The sequence below is a fragment of the Falco punctatus genome, assembly GCF_963210335.1.
Source record: "Falco punctatus genome assembly, chromosome: 4".
Taxonomy (NCBI): domain Eukaryota; kingdom Metazoa; phylum Chordata; class Aves; order Falconiformes; family Falconidae; genus Falco; species Falco punctatus.
In genome coordinates, this window is record NC_137583.1 from 36,227,705 (window position 1) to 36,248,179 (window position 20,475).

Here is a 20,475-nt window from a genome sequence, read left to right on the forward strand (position 1 = left end):
GCTGGGAAGGGGGAATGTGTCAGAGAACAGCTCCTCCTGTTACCCACCACCCTAGTGTGGGGTTTGGTACACCATTCTTCAGCATCTTGGGAAGGAATGAGGAGCAGGCCGGAGACATGCATCATTTACTTTTGTATTTTTATTTTCTTTTCCACATCATGTCTCTATATGTCTCATGGGAGCTCCAAGAGATTAGCCACAAGCTCTGGCTGATGATCCCTTTAAAAGCAGTTTGCTGGGCTCCTGTAGAAAACTAGATTGTCGTTCAGGCAAAAGCAGCATATACAAAATATGATATATTTGCTAAAAATGTGCCTTTCCCTCTTTGAAGCTGCCTGTAATTACATATCTAGGGAATAGTTTGATGTTTACATTTTCAAGTATATGGCTGGTTGTATTTAGCATAATATTTTTCATCTTTTCCCTTTCTTGTTGCACTTTTTGTGGTCATAAATCAAATTACATTAAGTTACAAACAGAATGAGGGTTGAGAGCAAGTCACAGCAGCCATGAAACAATAGGCCAAGAACCAGCAAGGCATGTTTAGGTGGTGGCCATCTCCCTTGAGCCATCTGAAAGAGATGCCAGCTGCCTCTCTCTTAACAGTTCCTATTCAGAAGAGTCTGGCTATTTCCCATGATGTCTAACGCCCAAAGGAATCTTACTGACTAGCCTGACATCACTTGGGGAGAAAAGCTGGCCAGCTGCCACAGCCTCTCCCCCCTGCAGCCAGACCAAATGTCTCTTGCTCAATAAGCTGGCTTTGGGCCCTTGAATTAAATTCTCTTGGATTTAGAAGCATAAATTTTGAAAGGCTTATCTGGTTCCAAAGGAGGTATTCCAGATTTACACCAGTTTTCTTGTGATCAGAGGCCAAAGTGGGGTCTAGGATACATAAAATAAATCCAGGCTTTTGGTCTAAATTTATAAGGTTCCTTTCTAAAGCCTTCAAACAAGATTTATTCTCCAGCTAAAAATACGTTTCAGTTGACTTCATCCTTGTCAGCCATTGAACAACATCCTAAAAATCTTATTTGCCACCAACACAGCATTTATTATTTATATAATATATGTGTATAGATGTGAACAGCACCACAGAAATAATTTCAGCTATAAATTTACTGTCTTTTTTTCAAAAAATAATTGTGGCTTTGTGATTTTTCTTGAATTCCTTTATTGCTTTCACAAACATTATCTAAAAATTTTAATAGAGTAATTTATATTCTTTAGGTTGGTAGTTAATTTTCTTCACACAAATATACTGTTAATGCAGCTTTATGATTGCAGACGTGAGTTCCAAATAATGGCCTCTAGAAACTATGCACTGACATCAGTGGGATTTATATGGGCTTCTGCAGGCCAAATATTACTCTATGTTATTAACTTTTGGGCAGTATTTGCACATTTTGGTTTTCAGTATCTTGGTCATTAGAATCAGAGAAGCTTAATGATGCATATTATAGTTTCGGTTTTGGAATACTTAACATATTCTTTGAGTATTTTCATGCATTTCCTGGAAAAATTCCTGCTTTGATATCAGATGCTTTAATGGATGGTTAGTATATATGTTATTTTGTGCTATAATAGACATCAGCTGCTTGGGACAGGATTTAGGGGTCTTGGACTTTTTTAAAGAGACATGCTATTGACATGTTAGTAGGTCTGTCTTATATTAAGGTTGCCTAACGTTGCTTTATAAGACCATGTTTTCAGTTGCAAGCACTAAAAGACTTCAGCCACTTCTGTGCTGTCTGCTTTAGGCTACATATTTTTAGCTACAGAAAGTTTGAGACAGAGCAGTTCAGCCTTTAAATAACATTTAGTCTAGCTCAGCAAACAGGTGGGAGAAGGGCACGGGAAATGACAGTGGGGATGGAGAAAAGTGGGAACCCAAGGGAACTAATTTGGGAGACAGTTACTGGGAAGGGGAAAGAGATCTCAGAGAAGGAGGACGGAGGAAGGTATTATACTAACCAGCAAGGTCTGCATTAAAGTGAATGACAGAGGCAAGTTTAAACTGGAGTATTGAAAAGTGAGCTGAAAGAGACAGAACAGCACTGCATAAAGAAACAGAAACTGAAGAAGAAAGTTTTTGGCAGGAGAGGGCAAGCCTTGGAAGTGGTTTCCAGAAGGACTTGCTCTATTACCTTCATGGACTGTGGTGATGCTAAGTAGCTCATAGTTCCTTGGATCCCCTTTCTTGAAGACAGAAGTGACATTTACTTTCTTCCAGTCCTTGGGAACCTCTCCTGATCACAATCTTTCAAAGATAATAGATGGTGGCCTTGCAATGACATCAGCCGCTCCCTCGGCACTCATGTGTACAGCCTGTCAGATCCCATGGACTTGTGCACATCCAATTTGTTTAAACACTCCCTAAACAGATCCTCTTCCACCAAAAGTGAGTGTTCCTTGCTTCAGACTTTCCCAATGGTCTCAGGGAAGGGGGATTCCCAAAGGATGGTCTTACCAGTAAATACAGAGGCAATGAACGTTACTGAGTACAGCAGGCTTTTCCACGTCTTTTGCCATAAGGGCCCCAGCTGTATTCAGCAGTGGGTCCATGTTTTCTCTTGTTTTCCCTCCATGATATACTCGTAGAAGCCTTTCTGGTTGCCCTTCATGTCACTGATCAGATGAAACTCTAGGTTTCCTAATCCCATCCCTGCAAGCTTGGACAGTGTCTCTATTTTCCTCCTGGGTCACCTGTCTTTGCTTCCATATCTTGCATGCATTTGCTTTGTGGCTGGCTTTAGTCAGGAGGTCCTTGTTCATCCATGCAGGTCTCGTGCTGCCTTTGCTTGACTTCCTACTCACAGAAATGAACCACTCTTCATCTTGGAGGTGGTCATCTTTGAAAATGAGGCAGAGGAGTTGCTGGAAAAGAAAACACATCCTGAATGTTAAATCTTGCCTCAGAAAATCACATTATAGCTCTGTGTCTGTCAAAGGTTTCCTGTCCTCTCATTAAGCAAAACACTTAAGCCAAACTTTTCATAGCCATTAATTTCTTATTTTCTAGGTGTCTGTCTTGAGCTGAGGTTCTGATTGACAGAAATGCTGAACACTTTTTATTGCAACTGAGATGAATAATGATGTGTAATGTGAACATAAAGAGCTTTATTGTTCTAAACACCATGTTCAGAGCATCTCAACAGTGCACCTCCAAGTTAGAGGATACTTTTGACCTTGATCTCTCTGTGCCTCAATTAAATGCCAGCCCTTATCTCACAAGAGTTTGTGAAGTTAAATTAATTAGTCATTGTGAAGCCCTCAGAGACAGCAGTGATAAATGAGACAGAAAAGTCTATGTGGGAACTATTTCTCTTCTGAGACAGTTTGAACAGTGAGAAACAAATACGACTGGTGCCACACAGCACGAAGAGTGTATCAGGAGGTGCTGAACAGCTTTTTGTGAGAACTGTTCACCCTTAGCACTTAAAAAGGCAAGGGTCCTATGGAAAAAGTGCTGAGAGATTATGAATTGCATACAAATGAAGAATACAAGTACACTGCATAGACAACCTTAAATTTCAGCATTTTCCAATTTTTAAATGATCTTTTTGCAAACTTTGAAGTGTTTCTACATGTAGTTATGACAGGGTGTTTGATACCTCAGCAGAACAGGTAGTGTCCAGAAGGTTTTGTTGTCACAACTCTTCAGTTTTTCTTGACTTTGTAACTCATATTTTTGTTAATATACTTTCATTATTAACACTCAGAAGTTTTTTCAGTAATGAAACTGCACGAGTGTCTCTGGTAGTATAAGAAATAGTCTCATTAGAAGTAAGACGTTTCTTAGACACAATGCTGTACTTGGTATATAGTTAATTATCTATCCATCTTCTTCTCTGAAGTGAAATACATACCTTAAATGGTTTCTAATCCTGCATTTCACTCAGAGCTTACACTGTAAGCATATCTCGATTACTGAGAAAATAAGGTAATGGAAAACAACTACATTGCAAGGAAAAATACATATTTCATTTTCATTAATGTAACTGAACACATTTTCTACATAATTACGGTACTGGAACCAGTGGAGCTTTGTTACATATTTTTTTACATTCCTTTCTTTTCATAGGTTCAAAGCTTAGCTATAAGCCTAAGATAGGAAATTCAAACATGAACACTCTCCCCTTTTCCAAAACAATCAGATGCTCTAGTGCTAAATTCTTAAGTTCCAACTACACAAAGTTCTCTTTCTAAAACATGGGACATGCGCTTCTTGCCATTCAGACAGCGAAGTGAGAAACTTCCCCGATTGATTTGAAAGAGATTTAGAATTAATGAACTTCGAAACTGAGAATACAAGCCATTTGATTTAAAAAATTGCTGTGTTGGAATCCAGTTGAAGCCATGGAGTCAGCATGGTTTTACAGCAAGCTGAGACTGAAACAAATGTGATGAGTCAGTGCCCACATGCTGCTGGACCTTCAGTACTTCTTCAGTCCATCTAAACATGTGTCTGTCTATGATGCTACTGTGAAGTTGTGCCGCATTGTTCAACATTTCGATATGGCTGTCCAGAACAATAGCATAGAGAAATTCTTTCAAATACTTTCCATAGCAACCCTGCTATTTCCTTTTCCAGCTGCAAAACACTTCACCTCTACTTACAAACACTGTACTACCTAGTAAAAGGCATGTTTTCCTCAGCTGTGGCACATAAGGTTTAAAGGTATTTAAATCTAATGTGCACACATCTTTTTCCTCATCTGCTATTCCACCACAGAAAAGACTGGGACAGTACCATAAAGCAAAACTGCTGGGAACACAAAAAATACGCCGTGAGACTCTGAACCAGACCTAAATTCTTTTCACCAGGGTCAAAGCAACTCATTCTTTACTCCAAAAAGAGCAGAAAAGAGCACATAAACACATACCCTACAGTAATATTCTGCAATATTTAAAATTCCTCTGAAAATATAAGATTACTGCCTAGTAATGCTACAAGCAAAATTGTAGAAATGAGCTTCAGAAAGCCAGTCACATTTCTGCTGAATGCATGGGAGGGGGAGGGAGTGGGGATGGGAGCAGGATTCAAGTTCCATTGCTTCTGTTTAATTTTGGGATATCAGGAATACACGTAGCACAGCTCCTCAGGCAGCCTGGCAATAACGGCAGCTCCCTGCTACATCAGTCCCCCATGAACATGCTCACCTGCCCCTCTGCCAGCAACCCTGCGTAGGAACTTCTGAGAGTTACTTCTCGTACCTGGCAGAGGCTGCACGACTAACTGCATCCTTTCCGGGCGACCTTGCAGTCACCACCATAGGAAGTTTACACTTTCATGTCATTGATATGCTGAAAACTATATACTCTGAATTGTGACAACTGTTAAAGAAGGCTCAATGTAGCAGAAAAAATGAACATTTATACTTGTACTTGCTCCATGCCACCCCCCCCACCCCACCCCCCGAAACAAATATTTAATTTGACCAGATTTTTTTATGAGGAAAGAAGTGGTACTCAGAGGCACCTGGAATCTGAGCCTTCAAGTTTTAACATGAGAATATAAAAAATACTTTTTCATTAAAGAGAATAAGCATCTGGTTGATGTGTCAGTAAAAAATAAATTTTCATTAAAGACAATCAGTATCTGGCTGATGTGTCAGGTACTTCACAGCCTGACATACTGTTAAAAATGTAACCAGCCATGGAGGTTTCAAGAGGAATCTGTATACATGGCATGCTCCAGTTGATGACAGAAATAAATCTTTTACATACAAAGTCCAAGGCAGAATTCTTCAGCCTACACATACACAATGAAAAGCAGGATGATCCTAGGTGATATTTTTAAGTCTGTACCACTACTCAGGATTACACAATCACTCATTTGACTTAAGAAAATGAGAGGTACAGAAATGGGAAGACCAAAGAAAGGGATGAGGTCTTCAGAGCTGCCCAGTTCATTAAAGGTACCACAATAATGTCTGAAAAGGCCATATGAGTAAGAGCAGAGTAAATTTAGTGAACCACGACAAATGTGACTGTTTCTTTTAAGCCCCACAGGTCTCTTTTAACACTTGTATGAAACAATTATCCTTTTGGGTTTTGGGGGGCTTTTTATATTTTTTAGTGAACGGTTACAATTATTTTTATTCTTGATAAAAACTAAATATGCTGTGGGAAGTAAGGGCACAATTCTGTCTTTGGGAAAGAATTCTAAATGTTTGCACATCTGTTTTATGCAAAAAAAAAAAAAAGTCACCAAAAAAGTCACCTTTGCAAAAACATTTTGCCGCAATCAACAGGTTGGCTTTTTTTTAAGTCAGTGATGATTTTGCAGGTTAAATGCAGAAGTACTTTTTAGTTTCGTCAGTCGTGTCGTTGTTCGGGAGTGATGGGCAGCTGTGGATGCTGGCAGACCTGGGCTGAGCACTGACTCGGTGATACCAGGATGGCCATTTGATCTGGGGGGGACAGTCCCTTGGCACCCCAGGGAAACACGCTGCTTGCATCGCTCCCATTGGTGCAGTAGCAGGTTTTGCTTCTGTGATATGGTCAGGGAGGTGGGTTTGGTTTATTTGTCTTGCTCCAGCTATGGCAGTCAAGTGCGAGGCTGCCCAATGGGTACCCCAGTCTGCACCAATCCTATGGTTTGTGTATTTGAATATCCCTTTTTCCCCTCTTGCCTTTTTACCACCCACTTCCTCTGCCCCACTCTCTTCCACAACACCCACCTAATTACTTTTTTTCCCCATTGCTCCCAGTTTTTCTACATCCATCCCAAATTTGCCAATTCCAATACCATTACCTAGGTAACCTCGACCTTCTGTGGTCTTATGTGATGCAGTCACTTTGGTGTGTTGCAAGATGTTACTCCCGCAAGGGCCTCCAGAACACCTCCTCCATTATCTGCAAAGTTGGGCCTTCTGTTCCATTTCTCACAAAATTCCCCCTTAACCGCCTGTGAAACCCAGCCATCTTGCACAGCGCTATCTGTAACTTTCATCATTTGCCCACACTCTTATCAATTGCAGCACATTCTCATGTAATGTCCGGTAATATTCCACATCCCATTTCCCTTCCTAACCTCAGGCCAGGGCTTAGTCAGTGGCCTAGTTATTTGCTCTAATGTTGATTCCATAAAATAGGTTTTCCATATTTCTTTTTCCCATCCATTACTCAATCCAGATGGATCCTCTTCAGTTTCCTTAATTTTTCCACTGCATCATTTACTTATATATGTCTTCCTTATCTTTCCCCTCCCTCAGCTGATACACTTGTTCTCTGGATTAGGGGTGTTACGGGATAAATTGTTTCGCTTCACCTCCTCCTATCAGCCTGTTAAAATCTGAAGACAGTTGCTGGCCTGAAAGAAATCTAGTTAACCGCAGAAAGACTTCAGCAGAGAGAGGAGTCTTACTGTCAGGCAGAAGCAAATGGAAGTGCTTATCTTGAAAACAGTGGTGTAGCACAATTTCTTCCCAGTACACATTCATAACCAACTCCCACTGTCTATTCTTGAGTACAGAAGTACAGACTCCGATGCAGGAGGATAACTATGCTTTTACATGCATATTACAGGCAAGAGGTAGTATTGGCATAAGATTAAAAAGATTAGGTGTCTTTAAAGTGAAGCACTTTGAAAACCCCGTTTTTTTTTCCAAAAATGTCTAAAATTCATTTCTCTGAAGAATTTCAAGTTAGAAACCCAAAAGCTGACATATCCAAAATAATTAGAAACTCTAAAGATTTTGTTAATAATGGTGAAATATTACAGACACATTCTTTTGTACTCCCTTCACAGTGTGGTACTGAAACAGATACTCAGATACAGATACACTCCACATTACAGCTTTTTGTCACTGTGTACCTACTGTCTACTCAAAGCTAGATCCAACCAGTGCTGTAAGTCTCTGCCATGCTGAGTTGAACATAGCACTCCAGCAGCAAGGAGAGGATCTGCAGAGTAGGAGGAGGCAACACAATGAGTTTGGAAGTAGATATCATACTGATGGGACTACTTGGGTAATTAAAGCAAGCAGGGAAACTGAAGTGATAATACAGGCATCAGGATGACTTTAGTGAATTTGAGATTGTATATTGTGTTGGGATGAGTCCTGTCATTTTCCCCTTTTTAGTTTTCAAATTTATACAGCATAACAAAGATTTGAGAAATTATTTTTTTAGATTTCATTGGTGTCCTGTGACTATAAGCACACATTTTGAAAGAAAAAAATTATGACTTTTGGATGATCTGTAATGTGGGTTTTGATGACTCAGAATTTTCAGTTGGTTTCATACAACTCAAATCTCAACTGCACCTAAATGTTTCATATACAATCATGTATTTAATTTCTTCACCCTGCCTAAATATTCTTTTCTTGGTTTTTTTAACAACCAGTACATTTTTTCCATTAGGTATGGTTTTACCCGTGCACTATGTACTCTTTTGTGTCATGTCAAAGTGGAGCAGCCATGAGATGGTTCTGCCTCTTATTCAGATGCTGCTGCATCCTACTCTGTCATTAATTATCCAGAGCTACAAGAACATCCCCTTTTTAACTGCACTGTTAAATTTTGTCATATTCTGAACAAAACAGCATTAAAACCCCCACACTAAATGCAAAGTAGTGCTGTTCTCTCTTAAATGTGCCTGGAATTTCACTGCCATGAACTTTTTATAAGTTCCAATATCTTATTACTATCCCTTATTTACATTGGACTGGGGGATAAAAATGGAATTGAAAAAAAAAATAAAATAAATTTTATTATCTTATCTTCAGGTTCACCAGCCCAAATCTGCCTCTCAGTTCTCCCAGCCTGCACAAGAGAAGGCAGCTGGGTGTAGTAAGGGAAATCTCCTGAACAGGATGGCTTCAACACCAATAAATCCAGAGGCACCTAAGGCTTTAAAACTTCATGACAAAACGCTGTTCTCAGACGCCTTTCACTAGGGCAACGATGTTACGGTAACAGGGATGGTAACAGGGATGGCGATAGCCTTGCCCAAAGCAATCCTGTTTCTTCTCTGAAGTCACCTAAAAGCTAGATCAGGAAACTCCTGAAAAAATGGTTCATTGGTAGGTGGGAAAACTCACATTAGCAGTGAGTTAGGGGCCTTGGATGAAACAAACTGCCACCAGAGGTTATAAAGCACTGGAAGCTTTGATGTAGCTGGAGCAGGGCTCCTTTGTTTTCTGTTTGTAAAAAGCTCCCCTGTGGAGTTTTTGTTTGAGTTGTTAAAATCTGTTTAACTCAAAGAGCTGACAATAAGCACTTGGGAGCAAAACTTGTCTCTCTGAAAGTCTTTTTGCTATTCAACTGCATTGGCCAGCCCTGCCAATTTATAGCTCTGTTAGCTCTCGCTGCTCCAAAGGCTGCTTAAGCAAACAATTAAGCTTTGCTGATCACTCTAAGCAGCAGAGTGGCAAAATATGCACCTCCTCTATAGCCTAGAAGAAACCCAGAACAAAAACATTTTTTTCACTCACTGTGCCCCCTGCCATGATATTAGTCAGTTTGAGATTTCTGGGTTTATAGTCAAGGGCAACCTATCCTTAGCAAGGGCTTGGTTTCTGGTGTGTCAGAGCCCTGGACTAAAAGCAAAGCAAGTATTAGAAGGCGGGTGTTGTTTTACACTTCGTGTTTCTTGACCAAGGCCATCTCTGTGGAATGTCTATCAGAGTCAGTTTGGCTCACTGATCAAGGTCACATGTTACCCCAACACCAACTGATTTGATAAGTACTACTCATTATTTCCAAATTAATCTAATGGGGTCCTTGCTTCACGCTCTCTGCACTGGCTGCCTTTTTCTTTTGCCAGGAGGGCACAAATGACTTGCTCGCCACTGGCTGCATCTTGTACATTTAATCCTGAGGCAGGAAAAAGGTTTAAAAACAGCATGGCAGCCAGCAAATATTTATCTGATAAAGTGGTCCTTGCAGTCCAGGTGACCTGTGTGGTGGGATGCTCGTGTGTCACATCAGCTCTCAGACTGGGCACCTCCAGCATGTGATTCAAGACAAGCTTGTGCCTGCGCCTTCCCATGCCTACCTAAGGCAGCCTCATAGAATAAGATTTGAGATGTCTGTACAAGCAAAAATAATTTTGCTCCAAGGTGTATGCCACAGGGTATGTTATCAAAATTCACTGGAGTGAAATTATTTATAGAACAGGAATCTGTTGTGCTAGGTTCAACATAACAATACAGAGTTAAAAGGTGGTCTGGAAAGTTTCCTGTTTGTTCTGTTCTGAAAAGTCTTCTTGGGGAACTGGTGAAATCTTTGCCTCTGTAAAACCAAAACAATTGAAAAATAAACTGTATGAGAGCACCTGATTTTATATGTGAAAACATTTCTGAAAGAAAGGAAGCCAAACTTTGACAAGTTTTTCAATCAGTTCTAAACTTAATATTTAATAAATTCCATGTCTGCTAAATTTTAGACTTTCATTTCAGTCAGGTCTTACAGCCTCTCATCCACAGTCTTCCCTACTCCAATTTGATCAGGTTGCCATGGCTAGGAAGTTGATGGGCACAGTGTAAAGAACAAGCATCTTGTACTTACTTTGGAACCAGTACCACTTCCCCCCCAAAAAAAAAAAAACAAAAACCAGTAACAGAAAGAAGTGATCGAGTGAACTTTTGATGCTGTAATTCTCTTTGTAGATGAGCAACAGGGCTCTCTGAGCTTTTCTCTGTGCTCAAGTTCCCAAACAGATTTGTAAGCACAGCTAACTGCTTTTACTCTCCTGACAGTTAAAGAACCTGCTCCCTCTGCAGAAGACACTGGATGGAAAGTCACTACATAGCAGTTGTTTGAGAAAAACAAAGGAGAAATTTTGCTTAATACAATTATTTTATACTGCTTTTACCTACCAAGAATGGCAGCACTTTTTAGAACATTTGGAGAAGGCAGGAGGTGTTTTGTGGGAAGTAGTAATGAAAAATTCATGAAGGATTAAAAATAGTTAGATTTTTTGGGTTTAATTCAGAATTGCTTTATATTTCCCTTAGTTTCCTTCCCTATTTATATTGCATATAAACAAAGAACATGTTCTAAAAGAGTTAGATGAATGGGAATGAACTGGAGTGAAATAAGAAATAAATCAAATAATTTCTAAAGTAGGTGGTTAAACTCTAGACCCTATATCTGTATCTAAGTGTCAAAGTGGTATGGCTTCTTTAGATATTCAGACCATCCACAGATTTATCCACAGCTGCAAGGAATTTGAAGGTGATGAATTCCTTGAGAATCTGTCCATTTTAATTTTTTACATGAGAATTCATGGCCTGAGACATTGCGCTTGCATTTAGCTTTATCTGAGCCTTCCGCTGAGCCTGCACTTCTCTTTCACACTGCTTGAATAAACTGTGCCCGTAACAGAGGGCAGTGGAGACTACAGGGAGAGGGACAGAGAAAATGCAAGAGCAGAGGTAATTTGTGTTATTCTGAATCACGTTATCTGGAAGATCTCTTCAGCAGTAACCTGCTAGATGATACCAATAAGAGCACTTAAAGCGCAGTTCTCTAGCGCAGGCACCCTAACACACTCTTTCACAGTTATTCCTCCCAATTTACCCAGAGCATTGCCAAGCCTTCAAAAGACTGCAGAAATGAGGTAGCAAGAGAACAGAGAAAACACTGCTGCTCCTTAAAGCCCCCACAAGACTGCCAATCCATTTTGAGCCAGGTTTACATGACGCCAGAGTATAGGGTGACAGGAATATGTTGGAGGAGTAATTTCTGTGCTGGTATCTCTTTCTACGACTACACCTGGGCTTCTGCATCATGCCCAGTGTGGTTAGGTCTCAGACGAGCTAAGCAAACATGCAATCTTTTTTATAGCTTTCCTCTGTTAAAATCAAGTTTGGTCACAGTGACCCAAACAAAAACTAGGGATTTGGTAGTTTCATAAAAATGAAACTTTTGAAATCAAAAGAAAAAACTTTCTATTTCTACCTTCAGTTACTATTTTTTCTGGTAATATGTTCAAGGATCTTTACAGATAGCTATGAGAAAAGAATCCTGACTTAGGATACTCTGTCAACCTCTAAATTTCAGAAAGGTTTCAGGGTTAATATTATTTTTGCTTGTTTTCTTTTTCTCACTATAAATATGATGAGCAGAAAGATGTTGCCATGGTGAGAGTTTATAATGTACTTAAAAGCACTTGTTACAGTTATGTACCACAGAGCCACCTTCACTTATGTGTGAATTGTAAAGATACATGACAAATCACCTCAAAGAAGTAGATAGTCTACTGTATCAGATGTTTGCAATGCTTACTTAAAGTACAGGTGTCACAAATATTTTAGCAGCCACTATATTATTTGGAGACCTACACATTTACACCCAGAATGGGGGAAAACGATTGAACAAAATCAACACAACTTAAACATGAAGTGCCACCATTATCTGAAGTCCAGTTTTGTAGTAAGCAGAATTAGCGATTACAAATGAAAAATAACACAGAGCTCTTGCCATCCAAGTCATCCATTGCTACACTACGGGCTTGAGGTCATTTTTGTGTAGACCTATGTGAAGTGCAATGGTTTTGCTTTGAGTAGTATTTTGCCACTGCAAAAGGCAGTTTTCACAAATTACTGAAGCATAGCATCATAGATCCTTCTCTCAGGAAAGCAATAGCCTGGGGGCCAGTGCTGCACTTTAGCTAAGCCTGTGCTGCTCTGAAAATCGTAGGCTCTGGAGCAGTCACAGTGTTACCGTGCTCTGCCTCCTGTCCATTTGACTTTTCTTACTGACATCTGGAAGCACACCTGCGGGCAGTGTGCCCAGGCACTGCTGGTGGCTTCCTTGTTCCCTTGACACACTCAAGCATGTGAGTGCCCAACAAGTTCTAATTTTCCTTGAGTCTGAACTTGAAGGCACACTGTCTCCATAGCTTTTAAGACTGAGAACATTCTGGGGCTCATCTTAAACAGATAACGTGGGCTTGTGCCCTGGAATTTCTCCAAGACCTTCAGAGTCCTTAAATCTCTGGCACACCTGTAGCATGCCAATACTGCCGGTTTGTCTGGGATAGAGCTGAACAGCTCCCACTAGAGATGATAAACTTTAGTTAACATCTTTTTTTAAACAAATGTTTTAAGCAGATGTAGTAAGGCTTTCTCACTAGTCCCAGAAGGAAATATAATCCATCATGAGCCTATTGCTAGCTGAAATAAAATGTCACACCACTCTAAGTCCAGTTGGGAAAGGGGTAACAAAGCTCAAACCAGTATTTTCAGACCTGAATGCAGTTACAGTCTGAAGAGGGCTGTGCAATTGCTTTGTTGTTATGTGAGTGCTGGTGTGCGTCAAGCAGCACCACTGGAAGGAATTAACTCCCTGAATTTCCAAAGTGCCTCTTCTGAGGTTATGGACTCAGTTGTGTGTCCACGTGAGCTGGTGCAGCAGCAGGAGGCAGCACTCCTTGCGCAGACTATCTTCACCTTGGATAGTCTTTTGCACAGGCTAGAGAGAAAGGGGTCACATTGATTTCCTTCCTTTCACCAGCACTAGCTCTTGGCTCCACATTGTCACAGTGAGGCAGCCAGCTCAAAATGCCAAAGTACTGAAGGAAAAAAGCTGCAGTAACCCACAGCCTTTCACTGCCAGAATCAGCGACTTTGAAAGTTCCAGCAGAATTACGGTGATTTATACAGGATTTATGTGCATGATGTATGGGGACCCCCTGTATCAAACTGAAAATGTGTGTGTATATACACAGAGAGACATATATATATATACACATCAGTGAGAAAACTTGTCCTAAGAGGTCAAGGCATAGGTTGAAGTTCAGATTCTACTACCAGACAATTATGAAAAGTTGCATTTAATAACAGTCTTCACCTCACATAACTGAGAGCACCAAATGTGCCTAGAAAAATGAGAGTCAGAAATCCTTTTAGTTTTCAGAATACACTCATATACCATTAAGAAACCCCAAATATATTTTGAAATATTGTCAGGACATCCACAGTTTGAGGGACAACTTTTATCTTCTGTCTTTTTACTGAGAGTAGTGGAGTGGCAATCATTCTTGCATAGTATGGGAAAGACATTATCTAGAGCAGATGTATAGAACAATTATTTGTTAAAAATCTTGCACAGAGGTGAAGGGTCTGGAGCACAAATCTTATGAGGAGTGGCTGAGGGAACTGGGGTTGTTCAGCCTGGAGAGGAGGAGACTCAGGGGGGACCTTATGGCTCTCTACAGCTGCCTGACAGGAGGCTGTAGGCAGGTGGGGGTCGGTCTCTTCTCCCTAATAAAAAGCAACAGGACAAGATGAAACATCCTCAAGATGTGCCAGGGGAGGATTAGGTTGGATATTAGGAAAAACGTCTTCACTGAAAGGGTGGTGAAGCATTGGAACAGGCTGCCCAGGGAGGTGGTGGAATCACCATCCCTGGATGTGTTTAAAAAACGCGTAGATGCAGTGCTTAGTGACATGGTTTAGTGATGGACTTGGCAGTGCTGCATTAATGGCTGGACTTGATGATCTCAAAGGTCTTTTCCAACCTGAATGATTCTATAATTCTATCCCAACAAACTGTTTTGAACATTTAGTATAAAAATAGAATATTGTGAACTTTGAGAAATAAAGGAGGTTCATGTCAAAGCATGGGATTTAAATCTGATAACAGGATTTAAATCTGATAACAGCAATAGCCCTTCCCTAAATTATTCTAATTCACCTAAATCCACTGTAATATTGATACACACACACACACACAAAAAAAAAAAAAGTTAAGGAAGTGTGTCTTATGGCTGTGCACTGGTTGAGGAGTATTTTCAGGTCCAAACACCATTTAACCCTTCCTGATTATTTGCAGCCTACATATGGTCTGAATAAATCGATTTATACAATGCTATAGCTAAAACAATAGGAAACTGGATTATATATTTTGAAAGCAACAAGAAAATATTTTTAAAAGTCGATCTGAACACAGAAATGCTAACTAGCAAGAAGAAGAAAATACAAATGAATAAATTAAAAAAATGGAGGAAAGATAAAGTGACAACAATGGTTATGTAGAAGAAAACCGTGCTCAGCGGGGCAGGAAGTTTTCAAAAGTTCGGCACTTTGTACTTCTTTATGAAATATGTATAAGTTGTAACAGCCCATTCCTAGCTACATGCAGCTGTATTTGAAGTATTAAACCAAGGACACCGGCATTACTGGATAACAGAAACAGAACAGATCTTCAAAAGTGTGAGTTGTTATATTTTATTTATGGCCATGAGTCTCAGAAATGTCTGCACCAATTTCCTTTATTCCCAAAATTTGAAAATAAGTCACTTTTGAAAGGGAACCTTCCACACACCAACAGAGTTCAGCAGTTTTAGTAGGCTGAGAGAGGGTTAGTCAAATTGCCGCTACACCCCGAGCTGCACTGTGGTGGTTCAAACCATCGCAGCAATGCCAAGTGCTGCTACGCACACCACCCGCCAGGTCTCGCAGTCAGCCTGGAGATTTGCATGGTGTGTTGGTCTAAAACAGCTTCTTACTCTCAGTTACAAACCACCTTCAAATTATCCCCTCTGCGTTCTGACTGCCGAGACCACTGAGGTATAGTGAAATTCAATTATGGGTTAGGATTTAAATAGTCTGTAATTTTAGTCTTACATTTCCAACCTTCTGCATAATCCCTCTAACACGCACCTGACAATGTACCTTTGTCAAACCGGCTGTAGGTCCAGCTCCTCAGGAAGAGAAAGCATGGTACAACCAACAAAAGGTGAAAGGACATCTCCCCCTGTTACGCTTGATAGACCCTGTTTCTCTCTCATGCCCCCTGCCCCCCTGGAGAAGAGGTGAATGTAGTGCTCCTTAGTTCATCCAAGATCCTTACTAATATGCTGTCTGTGAGAGCCTTCCCTTCTGCTCTGTGTGACAGACTCTTGAGTTGTGTCTTTTCCCTCTGTTACGGAAGAAGAGCATCTATACAAGCACATGAAGACAGGAAATAGCCTTGTGGGAATTATAATAGCAAAATGGAATATAAATATGTTCTGCATTTCAAAATGCAAATCTTATTTTACAATTACTTTTGTTTTAAATCAATAACCCCTTTAAAATAAACTGTTGAAATAATCACATATATGTATGCATTCAATCCCATGCAGAGATAGACAGAAAAGAGAATCACGTTATATATATTAAGAAATAAACCACTCCATCTCACGCATTCACTTTTTCCAATTGCTTAAGCTAAACCGAAACCACGAGGCTTAGCAGATTACACACAAGCATCTATGGATACACTATCTATTCGCACTGTGACATACATGCACATTTTTGTACTCGTAATTTCTACACATATGCATTAGATATGTGCCCTATTTTTATGCTGTCGCATTAAGTAAAGGAAAAGACAATCACGAAGCCATTTCCCTGACAAACGAAACAGTGAAGGCAAAGCCGTAGTCTCCGCGGCCGTCCATCTTGTCATCTTGTGTGTTGTTTGCAGAAATGGCAATGTTTTCCAATGTTACCTTTTTTAAAATCTTTTTATTTATTTATTTTATTACACCGTGTTCTAGCAATTTTAAAGTCTTTCAGCAAGTGGGCAGCGCGCACGGTGCCGGCCCCGTGCTGCAGCCGCGCGTTTCCATGGCTACGGCGCGCGCGGTTGCCGTGGGGACCGGCCCGCTGGCACCGCCCCGCCCGCCGCCGCCCGGGGCAGGGACGCGCCGCGCCGCACCGCACCGCCGCGCACCAGCGCTCTGGTTCTGAGCTGCGGGAAGTTTAATTGACAATTAAGCGGGTTCTCCTTTTGCAGTGAGTTATGCGCCAGGGGATCGATTTTGCGGGAGCAAAGGAGTTCCGTTTGCAGGGAGACAGGAGGTGCGGAGGGATGAATCGGAGCGTGGCGACGATTCGGGCTCGGTGCAGATTTCTGCGTCGAAAGCCTTGCCCGTTTCCGTGGTATCGATTGAAATAAGGACGACAACAGGATGCTGCTACCAAATTGGGCAAGCGAGCAAAACCATACTGAAATGCGTATAAAAAAGCAATGGTGCTAGAGCGTGGGCTGCACTGCTGCAGCCCCTTGAAACAAAAAGGCTGTGGCACAGTCTGCCACGTCTCAGGCAGCAAGTCATCTCGGAATTAATCTGTAAGGCAGCCACACTCTCTCGGAGATTGCCTCCAAGAAGTGCACCAGGCAAGTTAGCGTGTGATTTTTGCAGAATGCACTAAATATTTGGTATCATCAAGAAACCTCATCTTATCAAACAGCTGCATCGAGAATTACATAATTCTTTGTTTGCCCTAAGGTTTGTTTTCTCCGTGAGCAGTTCCATTTCTTCCTGTAAGTTTTAGTGGGTAGTAAACTGTAGCTGGATGGCAAACTCTTGGAGAAGACGTTACAAAATCAAATACAATGAGCCTTCACAATGGCTTGGGACTCCTAATTGTTCTGACAATACTTCTGGTATTGGGATAAGTAATAACAACAGATTGGAAATGCTTTTAAGCAGAACAAGGAAAAATAACTGCTGCAAAGGAAATGGATAATGAATGCTGCACTAATAGAGGGTGTCTCAGCTGCCTCTTCTTGTGAAAAAAATTGTTATTATACAATCTCTCCAAATGGACTGATTCAGATAAGAATTTGCATTGGCTGACAATAATCATTATTTATGTCTCCAGCCTCCTTTACAGATGCCCCAGAGTAAAGCAGATAGATAATTTAACTCTTACTAAGAGTTACAAAGAAATCCCATGAAATCATTGCAAGTCATCATCAAATCAGGATTTTGCCAGCCTTCCAGCAACCTCCACTAAACCCATCCTGAGTACTGGCATATCCGCATGCTGTTGGAGAAGCATTAGAATAGTTAATTTTTTAAGACTTGCAAGCACCTCCCTAGCAGAATTTCTGGGATCTTGTCACTAATTTTATCATTTCCCCTTTGAATGCAAACTGCTAACTAGATGATTTCCAAAACACAAAAAGACTGTCCTCTGTTTGAGGAGCTTGTAACTGAAAGGCAGATCATTTAGTCTGTTTTAGAGGAATCAGCACTGGACAGTTTATACATGGTTTGAGTTTAATGTAATCCAATATGAAATAAGAATCAAATTAATTCCTTATCATTAGAAAGCCCAGCACTTCCGTTGTATCTATGTTTCTAAAACTGGAGCTTTGTTCTTTATATAGCTCGTATTTTGGCTTTGACAAGCCAGTGTAGTTCTTAGAGTAATGTTGCAGATGTCCTTCGTGCAACATGACCCAGCCTCAAACTCTCGCATTGCCTTTGGCAATCAACAGTGAAATAAATATATACATGTGACTCAGTATTGTAACTGTGACTAGTATGCTAACCTCACTCATTCTTTTTGTCTGTCTATCGTAGTTATTTCTAGGGCACCACACTATCCGAATGCTAAAAATTGTCCTTGACAGGAGCCGAACCCACACATGCTCAGTTTCTGAAGAAGCAGTGTAATTTCTGGCACCAGAACGCCAGTTCTAATTAAGGAAGAATGAATCTCTCTGAACAAAATAATTGACCAGCATCGTAGCCCCACATGTGAAGCGGGCTTAGACCAAAACCTCATTGCAGTCTTTTGTGGTAGTTGATTCAAATTTTTCATTTTTCCTCACATCCCACAACTAATTCTTTTCTATTTAGAATCAGGGAGGGGACCTAAAATTCCATCAAATATGTATTTCTGGTGGGTCTGAAACCAAGCAATACAGGAAATCTGGGAATAATGGGCTGCAACCTATATCCTCTAAATTTTGTGTAACACTCCATGTGATTGGGTACTTCTCTAAACACTTTTTAGACCCTCACTTTAATATTTCCTAGTGAAATTAAATATAGGAATATGCTCAGAATCCTAACTTGTTTTATCTTTGAGAATAGCAAACACAGGAAAAAATTAAATACCATGTTTGGCAACAGAAATAATTGGTACTTTATATAGCATATTCCCCTAAGTTCAGGAATGTTCATATTTGGATGATAATAGAAACGTAAATGGAAAATGGGCAGAGGTTTGTGCTGTTATAATTTTAGTATGCTCTGAAAACAGTTATGTGTCTGGCACCAAAATGACTTGGCTTCACAGACCTTGTCTTCACTCAGAATTTTTTTTTTTTATCACAGGGTTAACATATTAAAAATTTTATGTGTTATAACATTACTGGAGAAGGGACACTTGCAGCAGGGGAGGTTAACACAGCATCTACTACTAGTTTTACAGTAGAAATTATATGTGCTTTGGTCATTTTCATGGTGGGTTTGATGTTTCATTATTCTGTAGAAAAGGCACACCTTTTCCAGTTTATGCATAAGTGAGTGCTGTCCCAATTTGCACATCCAGCAATCATTAAGGAGGAAATTTTGTGCAAATAGATTTGCATTTTATATACCCAATGTGGTAATTAATGTCACAGCTATAGATACAGTGTGATGATTTTAAAAATAAAAACACACATTCTAAGTCATATTGAAGGAAAGCTAGTAATTTTGTTTTCAATTTAAAACCACTGAGCAACATTAAAAACTCAGCTTGACTGCATGTATGGGCTCTTTCCCTAGGCAACAGAAAGAGATCGAGTCCTGAAAACTTTGATTGGGAACTGGAGCCTTTTTGGGAATGTACATGCTAGATGTTTAAAATGATTGCTTTGAAACCACCCTAAAGAAACCTGTGTGGCAGGCTTATCTTCTTACTTTGTAACCCTCCTCATAAAGTTCAGTTGATATTGTTACAATGAAATGGCAACAACAAAATTACTTAAGAAACCATAGTTCCATGTTCAGATAAAATATCTGAGACAGTAGGGAAATTTTCAGTTAATAATGTGTACAGGTATAGCCTATGGAAAGAAAATCCAGTTTTTGAGGTCAGAGCTAATAAACAGGCAGATGTCAATATAAGAGGAAAAAAGGAGCTTTTCTATATACATCACAATATATTGCCTGATAATGATCTGAATTTTGTTAGAAATTGGCTTTCCTGGGTAATCAGCAATGCAATCTTTGCATGAAACCCACACAGTATTGTATTGCTATTGCACTAATAAAGTATCTATGTACTACCTCATGCCTATACAGTGAACTAGGTTGAAATAAGTCCTGCCTTCTTTACACACCTTCAGGAAAAGCTACCTGTAGCCGTATCTATCCATAGCTTCAGTTCATCAGTTTTACAGGTTACTCTTTTCTAAATCTGGCATAAGATCAAAGCCGGGGGAGGCTGATGAGGTTGCTTGTGCTGGTGCTAGTGGGCTTTTCTGTAGGTCCCAGGAGGAGGAAAAGAATTAGAACAGGCATAATTTACCTTCTTTTTTCACCATCATCATATTTTTACCTTCATAACATACCTTCTTTTATCCCAAATACATACAATAGCCCTCCTCAAATGTAAAAAAATATTTTCCAATACTGTTAAAAAAATAAATCTAAATGAGAAAGAATAACTAAAAGAAAAAAAATGCCAGTCAAAAGTGGATGAGGTAAGTCCTCAGGAAGTGCTCCAAAGCCTCGCAGGCCAGGTT

The 20,475-nt window shown here is 40.1% G+C and overlaps 1 protein-coding gene and 1 long non-coding RNA gene across 2 annotated transcripts in view; one reads left to right on the plus strand and one right to left on the minus strand.

Annotated features, from left to right (window-relative positions):
* SHISA9 (shisa family member 9) overlaps window positions 1–20,475 on the plus strand; it is a 196,749-nt gene that overhangs the window by 57,869 nt on the left and 118,405 nt on the right.
* The window catches only part of LOC308062262, a 249,541-nt gene that overhangs the window by 27,364 nt on the left and 201,702 nt on the right, over window positions 1–20,475 (minus strand). Inside the window, exon 2 of the long non-coding RNA XR_013927526.1 lies at window positions 1–2,877. This exon is cut by the window's left edge and continues 27,364 nt beyond it. This is a non-coding gene — a long non-coding RNA (uncharacterized lncRNA). The remainder of the gene's footprint in view (window positions 2,878–20,475) is intronic.